Here is a 13,377-nt window from a genome sequence, read left to right as displayed (position 1 = left end):
ATATGTAATGGGAATACCAGAGGGAGAAGAAAAAAAGGAGCAGAAGAAATATTTGAGGTGATAATGGCTGAGCATTTTCTAAAATTAACGACAGACCTCAAACCACAGATCCAGGAAGCTTGGAGAATGCCAAGCACAATAAATATCAAAAAATCAGCACCTAGCCATATCATAGTCAAACAGCAGAAAACCAAAGACAAAGAGAAAATCTTGAAAGAAGCAAGAGAATAAAAAAACACCTTACCTGTAGAAGAAGAAGGATAAGAATTATATCAGAATCACATCAGAAACCATGCAAGCAAGAAGAGAATGGAGTAAAATAAAGTGCTGAAAAAAACCCCCAATAACCTAGAATTCTGTATCCAGAGAAATTATCCTATAGAAGTAGAGAAATAAATACTCTCTCAGACAAAAAATTGAGGGAATTTGTCACCAGTAGAAAAAAATGCTAGAAGAAATTCTTCAAGTGAAGAAAAAGATATGGGTCAGAAACTCAGATCTACATAAAGAAAGGAAGACTGCTAGAGAAGGTATACATGAAAGTAAAATAAACCTTTTTATTTTTATTATCAATTAATCTAATAGATAACTATTTTAAAATAATCGTAACAATGTATTGGGTGATTATAGCTTATAGGTAAGTGAAATGAATGACAGAATGTTATGAGGAATAGAAGACAGGAAATGGGAATACTCTGTTATATTACCCACTACCCATGAAGTGACACAGTGTTATTAAAGTGGACTTAGATTAGTTGCAAATGTATATTGCAAACTTTAGGGCAACTGCTTAAAAATTTTATAAAGAAGTATAATTGATAAGTTAAGAGAAGAGAGAAAATTGAATCATATAAAATGATCAATTAATACCAGAGAAGGAAGAAAAAGAGGGAAAGTTTTTAAAAACAATGAAGGACAAATGCAATCAATAGAAAAGAGTTACTAATATGGTAGATATTAATCTGACTATATTAATAATCACTTTTAAAGTGGTTGGTCTAAACCCAACAATTAAAAGACAGAAATGTCAGAATGTATAATAAAAACAAGACACAACTATATTATTTCTACATGAAACCCACCTTAAATATAAAAAATCAAAAAGTAAAAATGTGAGGAAAGACTATACCATGCTAGCACAGATCAAAAGGAAGCTGGACTGGCTATATTAATTCCAGACAAAGCAGACTTCAGGAAAAGGAAATTTATCAGAGATAAAAAGGGCAATACATAGTGTAAAGAGGAAAATTCTCCAGGAAGACATAACAATTCTTAATGACTATGCAACTAACAACAGAGAGTCAAAATAAGTGAGGCAAAACGGATAGAACTGCAAGGTGAAATAGACTAATCCACTTCAGCAGACCTCTATAAACAATTTACAGATCCAATAGGCAGACAATCAATAAGGATATATTTGAGCTGAATAGCACCATCAGTAAACTGGACCTAGTTGTCATTTATAGAATACTTCACCCAACAACAGCAGATTATACATTCTTCTCAAACTCACATGGAACATTCACCAAGATAGACCACATCTGGGGATGTAAAACACACCTCAACAAATTAAAAGGACTAGCAATCAGACAAAATATGTTCTCAGACTACAGTGGAATTAAACTAGAGATCAGTAATAGAAACATAGCTGGAAAATCCCCAAATATTCAGCGATTAAACAACACACTTCTAAATAACACATGGGTCAAAGAAGAAATCTCAAAAGAAATTTTAAAATATTTTGAGCTAAATAAAAATGTAAATACATCTAATCAAAATTTGTGGGATGCAGGAAAAGTAGTGCTTAGGTGAAAATATATAGCCTTGATGCATTTACTAAAAAGAAGGGATACCTAAAATTAATAGGCTAAGCTTCCACCTTAGGAGACTAGAGAAAGAAGAACAAATTAAATCTAATACAAGCACAAGAAAAGAAATATAATAAAAATTTGAGCAGACATCAATGAAATGAAAAACAGAGAATCAACAGAGAAAATAAATGAAACCAAAAGCTAACTTTTTGAAAAGATTAATAACATTGATAAACCTCTAGCCAGGCTAATCAAGAAAAAAGAGAGAAGACATGGTTATTAATATCATTATCAAAGAGAAGCTATCACTACTGACCTCATGGACATTCAAAGGGTAATAAAGGAATACTATGAACAACTTTACGTACACAAATTTGATAACCTAGATGAAATGAATCAATTCCTTGAATGATACCATCTATCAAAACTCACACAGGAGGGCTTCTCTGGTGGTGCAGTGGTTGAGAATCTGCCTGCCAATGCAGGGGACACGGGTTCGAGCCCTGGTCTGGGAAGATCCCACATGCCGCAGAGCAACTGGGCCCGTGAGCCACAATTACTGAGCCTGCGCGTCTGGAGCCTGTGCTCCGCAACAAGAGAGGCCGCGATAGTTAGAGGCCCACGCACCGCATTCAAGAGTGGCCCCCGCTCGCCGCAACTGGGGAAAGCCCTCGCACAGAAACGAAGACCCAACACAGCTAAAAATAAATTAATTAATTAAAAAAATAATAATAATGAAAAAAAAAACCTCACACAGGAGAAATAGATAACCCGAATAGATTCATATCTACTAAAAAACCGAGCCAGTAGTTAATAAGCTACCAATACAGAAAGCACCAGGAAACTAGATGAGTTCACTAGTGATTTATACAATACATTTAAGGAAGAAACTATATCAATTCTCTACAATCTCTTCCAGAAAATAGAAGCAAAGGGAACACTTTCTAACTTATTCTACAAGGCCAGCATCATCCTAATCCCCAAACTAGACAAAGATGTTACAAGAAAATTACAGCAATATTTCTCTCATGAAAATAGATGAAAAATTCCTCAGCAAAATATTAGCAAATTGAATCCAATAATGTATAAAAAGAGTTATACATCACGACTAAGTGGGATTTATTCCAGGTATTCAAGGATACCTTCATTCATGCTCAACATTCAAAAATTAATTAATGTCATCCATCACATCAACAAGTTAAGAAGGAAAAATCACATGATTATATCAACAGATGCAGTAAATACATTTGACAAAATCCAATATCTGTAAATCATAAAAACTCTTAACAAACTAGGAACAGATGAAAACTTTCTCAACTTGATAAAGATAACTTACAGAAACTCTACAGCTAACGTCATAACTAATGGTGAGAAATTTAAAATCCCCCAAAGTAAGATATGTTTTTGGATATTGACAAACTGATTCTAAAGTATATATGGAAAGGCAAAAGATCAGAATAGCTAACACAAAACTGAACAAGAAAAAAGCCAGAGGACTGACTTCAAGTCTTACTATAAAGCTCCAATAATTAAGATAGTGTGGTATTAGTGCAGAGAAAAATAGACAAATAGATCAATGGAATAGAATAGAGAGCCCCAAAATAGACCCATATAAATACAGTATACTAATCATTGACAAAGGAGCAAAGGCAATCCAATGGAGAAAGGATGCCTTTTTAACAAATGGTGCTGGAACAAGTGGACATCTACATGCAAATAAATTACACCTTTCACTAAAATTAACTCAAAGTGGATTAAATACCTAAATGTAAAACATAAAATTATAAAATTCTAGAAGATAACATAGGAGAAAATCTAGGTTACCTTGGGTTTGGTGATGACTGTGGATACAGTACCAAAAGAATGATCTACGAAAGAAAAAAAATGGATACGTTGGACTTTATTAAAATGAAAAACTTCTACTCTGTGAAAGACACTTAAAGAGAATGGAAAAACAAAGCAGAGACATGGAGAAAATATTTGCAAAAGACATATCTGATAAAGAACTTACATCCCAAATATACATAGAGTCCTTAAAATTCAACAGTAAGAAAACAAACAACCCAATTTAAAAATGGACAAAAGATCTGGACACCTCACCAAAGAAGATACACAGATGGCAAATAAACATATGAAAAGATGTTCAACATCTTTTGTTATCAGGGATAGCAGGAATTGCAAATTAAAACACCAATGAGATACCACTACACACAGAAAAACCTGGCAATATCAAATGCTAGCAAAGATGCTGAACAACAGAAACTGTTATTTATTGTTGGTCAGAATGCCACTTTGGAAGACAGTTTGGCAGTTTCTTACAAAGCTAAACATTCTGTGTGATTCCAACTATATGGCATCTGGAAAAGGCAAAACTATGGAGACATTAAAAATATCAGTGGATGCCAGAGGTTTGGGGACATGGGAGAGATATGAGGACGGAGCACAGAGGGTTTTTAGGGCAGGGAAACTGTTCTGTTAAAATACTGTAATGGATACATGACATTACGTATTTGTCAAAACTCACGGAACATACGACACAAAGAGTGAACCCTAATGTAATGTAACCTATGGACGTTGGTTAATAATAGCGTATCAATATTGGTTCAGCAACTGTAACAAATGTACCAGACAACGCAAGATGTTAGTAATTGGGAAAATTGTGAAGAGGGAGAGAGGAAGTATATGGAAACACTGTACTATATGCTCAATTTTCTGTAAACTTAAAACTACTCTAAAAAATAAATTCTAGTAATTAAGAAAAATATATGACAACTATAACACATAAGTTGACAGGATTAAATGGAGTTAGAATCCTAAGGTCTTTGCATTGACTAGAAAGAGGTAAAAGAACAAATTAACACTACATTTTGTTAAGTCAAGAATGCCTGCTGGAATGTCAGGCAAACAATAAATGTGTAGAAAAGAGTGTGATTTTTAATACAACAGAGAGGAAAAACATAAAAATAAAAGTAATCAATTTAAAAGATGACAGAAAGGGAGAAAAAAAGGGACATAGAACAGACAAGCACATGGTAAGATGTTAGAATTAAGTAACCATGTCAGAATTTATATTATATGTACATGGAATAAATGCACTAGAGGAAAGATCAAATGTTTTATGTTTTATATTAAAAAAACAAAAACAACCCTACCATATTGTATTTTCAGGAGACTCACCTAAAATATAAGAATATAGCAAGCTTGAAACTGAAAGGATGGAAAAAGACATAACTAATCTCAGGCAAAACAGACTTTGAGTTTAAAAGAAATGGCTAAGATAAAGAGAAAAGATAATGAGAAAAGATTTGGTTCATCAGGGAGTTATAAGAATTCTAAATGTGTATGCAACTAATAACATAGCTTCAAAATACACAAAGCAAAAATTGGCAGAATCACCAGAGGAAATCATAGTGAGAGATTTTTAAACACATCTTTCTTAGAAACTACTAATAAAACAAACAAACAAAAGCTAAGAATGGTACAGATTTGAACAACACAAAATTTTAAAAACTGATTGAAGAGACATTCATAGAAGACTTCATGTAATAACTGTAGGAGCCCGTTTCAAAATGCCTGTAGGGGTGTGTTGCTCTCTCTTACCTCCTGTCATCAACACATGTGCACACAGGACCCAGGGTTTCAGTAGATGTTCACTTATCCCCCTCCCCACTCATCTTCCTTTCAGAACCCTCCCATCCTTGGCAGGGTTGGAAATACCTATGGTTGCTTACTGTGAGTTCAGACCCTTGCAGGTGAGGGCCAGGAGCTGAAACGAGGGAGCTAATGTTGGCAGTGGGAGCAGGATGAGTTGATGGAAGGTTTTTAATCAAGCATTAAGCAGAGGAAAAATCACTTGATTTTCAAAGCACTTTACACATGCATTAGTCTTATGATCCTGCAATCACAGAAGTTAGTGGAAAGGGTGCTATATCCCCATTTCTCAGTTGGAGAAATTGAGGTGTGAAGCAATTTGCCCATGGAGCAGGTGTGTGAGAGTGCGAGGCTGAATCCTTGGGTTTCCCACTCCTGTGAACCCCTCCTGGGTTTCTGGGTGATTACTGACTTGCACAGTAGAGGGGGACCATCTCAAAGCATATCTCACAGAATCCCCTGTCTCTGCCACTCTGGGCCTTCTGTAGGCAGCTGCCATATGGATGCAACTCAGAGTTGCCAAAGGCCTACCAGTCTCCAGGGGCAGATGGTCTTTAGTTTAGCAGAAAAGCATTGAAATGGCTGATTTTCTGTGGGAGGCAGGATCCCGAGGAGCAGGGCTCATACAGGAGAATTCAGAGCAAGGACAAACAACACAGTTCCACAAGATAAGTGAGGTGAATTGGATGGGCAGGGGAAGGTGGGAGGGGGCAGAGCTCCATGGCAGCAGGCTGGGGCAGCTCAGCACAGGGAGATGGCGATACTAACATTCCATTTTGATCTCACGGTTGCTCCCAAACCCTCACCACACCTTGGCCTCATGTAACCAACCACCTTGGCTAAAGGTTGTTTGGGGGGTGGGTCACAAAGGGTGCAGTTCCACACTTGGGATATGATGGTGGTAACGAGAGCTGCAGGAGCTTCGGAGGCTCTGGGGCTGCGTGGGGAGGGGCAGGCGTCAAGAATTTACAGGAACCAGCTGTGACCGTGGAATGGGAGGACCAGAGATCTTCAGACATCTTAGGGCAGACACCAGCCTCCCAGGATATGAAATGAACCAATTTGGTCTAAGTGTTAGAAAGAAAATAATGCCTGGGGGCTGGAGGTTGGGGCCTCCGTGGCAAGCAGGTCTATAGCTGGTGAGGAAGGAAGGTGGCATTCTTTCCTTTGTCTTACAGATGAGGATCCTCAGCCCAGGGAGCAGGTGACAGTGTACATCACACAGCTGGTCCTTGGCAGAGCCAGGACAGAAATTGGAGCTCATCAGCCAGGTCTTTAACTGTGGACCCCTCCCCACTCTGTCAAACAGGGCAGACAGGATGGAGGGCTTCCCTCTTCCCCATGAGCTCCAGAATGTGCTCATCAGGAATGGTGACCACCCTACCTTGGGAGGGACCAAGCCTGCTGTCGCCCAGGAGTGAAATTTACAGTATTCAACAATCCACAGCAACATGCAATATTCAGCGGTGGGACGGAAATAGATAACAGCATCCTTATCTCGGTGCCCTGGGCTGCCCCAGCCTGCTGCCGTAGAGTCTGGCCCCACTCCTCCTCCGCCCTTCTCCTCCTTCTCTTGTGGAACTGCATTGTTTTATCTTTGTTCCTAATTCTCTTGTCTGAGCCCTACTCCCCAGAAGCCATGAACTGTAAAAGATGCTGGCTGCTGTCACCAGGCCGGGTCACACAGGTGTGTGCGTACCTGGGCACACTCCCCATTTCACCTGGAAGGTTCCCATGCTGCCTCTGAGCCTCAGGACTTTGGTGCTGTTCTTATTTCAGGTGTCACAGCTCCCTTCCTGCTCACAATTAGGGGGTGGGAAGGGCAGTGTGGACACCACTGGCTGCCCGGGCCAGGGGTTCCCTGCTTCCAGAGCTTTGGAGCCGCCGGCATCTCTGCTGGGCACAGATGGATGTGCAGAAGGCAGCCGCCCCCTCCCCAAACCCCACTCCAGATAGGATCCAGGCTCAAGACGACGCCAGAGCCGGTTTCATGAACCCCAACCCGTGACTCACAGGGGGTCCTGCCCGCAGAAGGACTCTGCCCTTGGTCTTATGCTCTGCTCCTGATGTCTTGAAATTTGAATCATTTTTGAACAAAAAGCCAGCGTTTTTCTTTTGCACTGGACCCAGCAAATCTTGTAGCCAATCCTGACAAAAGCCCCTCTGGCTTCAAACCAAAGGAGTCTGCGTCCAGTGCCGAGGCCCCCATGTCGCTTGTGTGGGGCTTCCTTGGGCACCAGCAGGAGTGGAAAGGAATCCTGTGAGAAACACACAAGCCCAAACTGGGCTCAGGGTCTCAGTCACTGGGAGCTGTGTGTGGGTCAGCCTCCCCAGCCTTGTGTGGCGCTGCTCTTGGCCAGGTCATCTCTCCACTGTGGACTGGGGTCGGGGAGTGGGGGTAGGATGGGGAGGGGGGCTTTGCAGGTGAGCTGGCCTACACTGGGCAGGAGGGCCTACCCCAAGAGCTGCTGGTACAAGGCCCCAGCAACGGTGCCACCCTTGTGCTCACCCTCCAGCTCTGTCCAGCCAAGGGCTCCCAGGCAGTGTGGCCCTCTCACTTTGGGTCATCTGGTGGGCCCCTGACAGGTCATTCTCTGGCCCTGGCTCTGGCCCCAGCCCCACCTGTCGACCCTGGCTGTGCTGGCTCAGCTCTCTGCTGCCCCCACCTGGCCGCCTCCAGAGCCCACCTGACCTCCACAGAGCTCTAGCTGGCTCTAATTTGACAACTCCCTGAAAGAACAGACTATTGCTGCTGGTTGGCTGGTTTTGACCCATACAAATGGCAATTTGTCAGTGGCTCAACCTCATACCATTGATTAACAGGGTCTTATAAATGGGAATGGAGGGACATATAGGGTAAAAGTCATGGTTATAAAGAACAATCCTGACTTACAACTTTAGCACATGCTCAGGAGAGCCCGGGTATCTGTCAGCTGTCTGTGGTCGCTCTGAGGGCGGCCCTAGACGTTGGCATGGAAATTGGCCGCTTGTGGGGAATGAAGAGGTGCCGCAGGAATGCCCCTGCCCCCCACCGAGGACCAGGAAGGATGAGGAGGGAGGGTGCGCTCAGGGAGAGCAGCTGCTGGGTGCCCCAGGCAGAGACAGCTGTCTCCACGCAGCCCGCTGTTCTTGGGAGAGAGACAAGGGCTCCTCCCGTGAGGACAGGTGGGCGGGGTCATCTGACACCTGTGTGTTGTGCCTCTCCTGGCCCAGAGGTTATGGAACACTGGAGAATGAGTGAGAGCCTCCTTGGGGCAATGACCCTCAGTTCCAGCAGCAGGCCAACTTGGCAGAGGGGAAAGAACATGTCGAATTCAGCCAGTGCTTGGCTCTGGCGGGGACATTTGCAGGTTCCAGAGCTCTCTGAGCCTCAGTTTTCTCACCTGTAATTTGGGAAGCAAGCACCTGCCTCCTCCATGTTACAGGCAGGGCTGGTCTTTAGCGGGGATGCACTTCCAGAGGGGAAAATATCAGGATGCCTCCATATAGGTCAGGAAATAGCCATTGCCCAGAGCTGCCCAGGTGCCCTAGTGCCTCCCCTGAGACCCTGGGCACCTCTCCATGAACCGGCAACTGAAGGGTTAATGCCTGGTGCATCTGTGGACCTGCCTAATGTCCCTCCTGGCATCTGACCTGTCTGCACTGATCCTGCTGTTTACACCCTGGTGAGAAGCAGATGGGACCACATACTGAGAAAAGATGTGTAGACGATATAGTGGCAGAACACTCGTGGTGTTATCACTGGTGCAGCCTAGAGTGGTCCAGGTGCAGCAGGAGACACGTGAGCCCCGGGGAGGAGCAGTGAGAAGGCACCTGGGGCCCCGGCTGTTTTCAAGCCCCAGCACCAGGCTCCCTCCTGTCCTTCTTTCTGCCCTCTCCATGAGTTCAGGTCCTTACCTCTTTTATTATTTGGCTTTTAGTATTTCTCAAACGATGGCTTGGCGGCTGTCCTCAAACAGTTGCGTTAAAATGTTAAATCGCTGAAATACACCCCGCTCCCAACATAACCCAAAGTGATGCTCTCGGCCAGGCTTAGCCGTCGGCCCGCTTTGCCGGGTTCAAGGATTTATCCACAGCCATTAATCACATGAAAGCATATATTAAGGAGCATTAGCCGCACCAGCTGCCACCCCACTTCCTGGGCCATTACGCGGATTACCCTTGAAAGTCACCCTCGGCCCCGTCTCGGGATTGCTGGGGATCCTGCAGCCCAAGGGGGCGGGCTGCAGGCGAGTCCACGACCCCCAGGGCTGCCTGGCCCCCTGCGCGCACACCCTTCCTCCCACGGTCTCTGTGGCCCCAGAGCGTCTCCTCTACCTCTGACCTCCCAGCGAGGGGCCGCCATCTCGCCAGGATGTCCCGCGCCCTTTCCCACGGCCCTGCGGAGCCGCTCCAGGAACCCAGGAAAAGCGCGCCGGACTCTGCCGAGGCTACAGGCGCATCCGCAGGGTCCAGGAGCAGAAAGGCGCGCTTAGCGCATCCGCAGGACCAGCGGAGGATGCAGTGGGGGCTTCTCGGCCCAGCCTAAGGCCATCCGCCACGACACCGCGCTCAGCTGCCTGACCCCGCACTTCGGTGGCGTTTGGGACTTGCCCGGTCCCAGTTGGCAAACAGCCAGGCAGAGTCAATTTCTTTGTTACCACCCAACGAGCCCTAATTCTGTATTAGAAGGGCCACCGGCTACCCAGCAAAATGAGCGCCCCCCAGATCTCCAGCCAGAGACCCCCTTTGCTATTAGCCACGACTACCAGTATTAAAAACCGCATTTTCTTCCGAGGGCCTGGGGGGATAGGAGACCCTAAGGAAGGAGGCGTGGCTGGCTGCAGCACCCCTCCCAGGGGAGACCTCTGGCATCTTTAGTTCGAACACCTCGCAGTGGGCAGGGGGATTCAAGTGCGGATGTATTTTGCTCGTTTTTGGTACCAGAGAGTCTCTCTAACCACAGAGGGGCTGGAGAGGCGGATGGTGGGACTCTGGCTGCAAAAAGGAAATGAAGGAAAAGAATGCCAAGGAGCACAATGGAAACGCTGACCCCACGGCGGGCTCGTCCCCGACACGGCCCTCCAGGCCCAGGGAAAACCCCTCACTCACTCGGGCTGCAGTTTTGCGGAGCTGGGACACCAAGGTGGACGGAGCTCTGCTCTCTGGAGCTGTTACTCTAGTCAGACTGAGCATGAATAAACACGCGGATCCGTCATGTAAAGAGGGAAAATTAAGGGGGGGTAGCTGCTGCAGATGGGGTGGCCTGAAGGAGTGAATGAGTGCGGCATCTGGGGAGGGCAGCCCGGGGGAGGGAGCAGCGAGTGCAAGGCCCTCAGACCGCAGGACCAGTGGGCGGAGCCGCGGGGCGCCATGTCGGCGGCGAAGCGCTGAGGGGGGAGGGGGCCAGGGTCTTGCGGGGCAAGGGAGGCCCAGCCAAGTCTAGCAGGTCACCCCTTTCTGGGCCTCGGTTTCCTCAAGTGAAGGGATTGGCCTGGTTTCAAGAATCTTAAATCATCTTATGTCCCAAAATACAGAGAAACGTGTTCATTTTGATCCCATCTTTAGAAGCAAACACTGACAAAAACCCGAGATATGTGTACACGTTCTATGTACACAGACTCTACTGCCTGCTCATTGGAGCACAGTGCGAGTGAAGCCGTGTTACACACGCATAGCTACGTGGGCAGGGAAGAGGAGGGGAGGAAAAAGAAAGTCCTCATTACCGGTACACACATATGGATGAAACATCCAGAAACGCGAGAGAGGTAGCTCTAAATCTGCTGGTTTATAGGGATGCTCCCTGCAAGAGTAAATGCAGCGCTAAAGTTGCAGTGATGAGAATTATGTAATCCTATCTGAGTAAAGATGATTCCACCTGCAAACCCCTCCACGTGTGTATACTTTTCAGTCTGAGTGTGTAGGAGCCATAAGCAAAATGTGGCTGGTGGGCTTTATCTCAGGGAGGGCGGGAGGGCTTGTGCTGCTTCCTCTGCATGTGGGGTGAGGGGCATGGGCAGCAGGGGGCCGGGAAGGCGCTGATGTGGACTCTGGGGTTTCAGGGGAGCAGGAGGCCCCAGCCACTGCGACACTGGCCCTGTTTCCCTGTGTGTTTCCCTTCACCCTGCCAGCCCCTGTCATGCTTGCCCTATGAACACAGGGACTGTCTTCCACCGTGATACATGTCACAGCATCATGTAAAATTAGAAAGCATCTGAAGCACTGCATGGTTCAAGCCAGCATTTCTTCCAAGCCTGTGGAAAAGGAAATCCAGTCGAATCCAGCGACAATTAGCTCAACCTCGCCCGCCCGAACCCAGATCCCAAATCTCAGCCTTCCTGGACAATCTCCCTTTTACTATTGAATCAAAACCCTTCATAACAGGTAAAAGCCAACTGCAGTAAAGTTCTGTGCAGTGGCCTCCAGAGCTGAGGGCCTCCAGGGCCTTCTCTGCTTCCTGCTGCTCCCCCCCCCCCACTGCCCCGGTTCTGTCCCTCTAGACTCTCCTCCAACTCGCCAGACACCCTCCTGCTCCAGGGCCTTTGCACTGGCTGTTCCCTCTGCCTGAATGCTCTTCCTACAGGCGCCTGGTTGGCTCCCTCCCTCCCCTCCTTGACTTTTGCTCAATGTCTCCTTCCCTGGGACCAACGAAGAATTGCAGCCCCTGTCCTGATGTTCTGGCCCCTCCTGCTATTCTGTTATTCTCCTTCGTGGTGCACATCTTCAGGTTGACCCTGCTGGATGTCTGCCCCTGACAGTGGTGTTGTTTTCTGATTTGCCATCAGTGGCCCCTGAGCTCCAAGAGGAACCCCGCAGCATGCAGCAGGGCTAAGATGCGCTTGCTGGGGAATGATGGCGGGCACCTGGCTTTACTAAAACACCACGGTGGGTTTGCAGAGAACAAAGAGAACAAAGAACCATGTCACATTTCTACCAACAACTTCCTAGCTGATCATCATGGGATTTTGTTTGCCTTTCAACCAGTGTTCTAAAAATTAAACCTGTCACCTGTTACAAGTTTTTTGGGTTTTTTTTTTGTTTTTCGTGGCATAAAACATGTAGAAAGTAAGGAATTTTCTAGTGAAAAGGTACATGCAAAACCAACTCATCTTACTGATGAGGAAACTGAAGCCCACAGGGGTTGAGTGGCTTCCCTGTGGCCACACAGCAAAACTGGGATTTGGACTGGGGACTCCCCACTCCCCACGGCTCTTTTCTAGCACTCCAGGCTGCTCTCAGATTGGGTGCTGGTGTCGCCCCAGAGCTGATGATCAAGGGTGCCAGCAAAGCCCACTGTTAGACGGTGTGATACCTCTCAGGGTCAGTCGCACCTTTTCCAGACATTTACCTGCATTCACAAGAGGAAGCGTGTCCCAAGACACAGACGGACTTGATGTGGAGAAGCCATGAATTTTCTTAGCTGCTGAAAAACTCCTGGGGAGGGAATTTTGAAGAGGGCCGAGGCCCCAGGGAGGTGGGGGGCAGCTGAGCTGCCTTCTACGGATGGCAGGTCTGGTGAAGGGCTTGGTTTGTGGCTTCTTTTTTTTTTATATATAAATTTATTTATGTATTTTTGGCTGCATTGGGTCTTCGTTGCTGCACGTGGGCTTTCTCTAGTTACGGTGAGTGGGGCCACTCCTTGCCATGGCTCGCAGCCCCTCACTGCAGTGGCTTCACTTGTTGCGGAGCACGGGTTCTAGGTGCTCGGGCTTCAGTAGTTATGGCACACGGACTTCAGTAGTTGTGGCTCGCGGGGCTCTAGAGCACAGGCTCAGCAGTTGTGGCGCACGGGCTTAGTTGCTCTGTGGCATGTGGGATCTTCCCGGCCCAGGGCTCAAACCCGTGTCCCCTGCATTGGCAGGCAGATTCTTAACCACTGTGCCACCAGGGAAGCCCTGGTTTGTGGCTTCTGATCTGCTGTGTGCAATGGAAGAAA

The sequence above is a fragment of the Balaenoptera physalus genome (assembly GCF_965194825.1).
Source record: "Balaenoptera physalus genome assembly, chromosome: 2".
NCBI lineage: Eukaryota > Metazoa > Chordata > Mammalia > Artiodactyla > Balaenopteridae > Balaenoptera > Balaenoptera physalus.
This window is presented reverse-complemented; position numbering follows the sequence as displayed.